Below are 407 nucleotides of genomic sequence, written 5' to 3' on the forward strand. Positions count from 1 at the left end.
ATAATTTTTTATAAAAAAAAAAAAAAAAATCTGTTCTTATCAGTTTAATATCTGATACATCCCCTATTTGGGGACCATATATTAAATGGATTTTTCTAACAGGGAGATGGAAAAAGATCTTGCTCTGTCCACTGTATGCATTGACCTGGTATTGCAGTACCTCCAGGACCGGTGCACCCCTTCTAATCCAGTATAAAAAAACAGAATGAAATAGATTGATTACAAGCATCCTTCCAGCAAGCAAGTAAGTGGAAAGTTGTGTGTGTCCTGCCTCAGGAGTCTGCACTTCAGTTTCTCCTCTCTCTGCCTGCGCAGTCAGTCAATCTCCTAATTGCATCAGCTGTCGGGTTGTTCCAGCACCAAGCAACCCAGCCAGCCAGTCTCCTCACACCCCAAATCCAATTAAG

General features: G+C 41.5%; 1 non-coding gene across 1 annotated transcript; it reads left to right on the top strand.

Moving 5' to 3' along the window:
• On the top strand, window positions 1–182 carry LOC122942796. The gene has a single exon (XR_006390715.1). It is a non-coding gene; the product is annotated as a U2 spliceosomal RNA (small nuclear RNA).
• Window positions 183–407: the final 225 nt, after the last annotated feature.

This window comes from Bufo gargarizans, chromosome 6 (genome assembly GCF_014858855.1).
Source record: "Bufo gargarizans isolate SCDJY-AF-19 chromosome 6, ASM1485885v1, whole genome shotgun sequence".
In the NCBI taxonomy this organism is placed as follows: domain Eukaryota; kingdom Metazoa; phylum Chordata; class Amphibia; order Anura; family Bufonidae; genus Bufo; species Bufo gargarizans.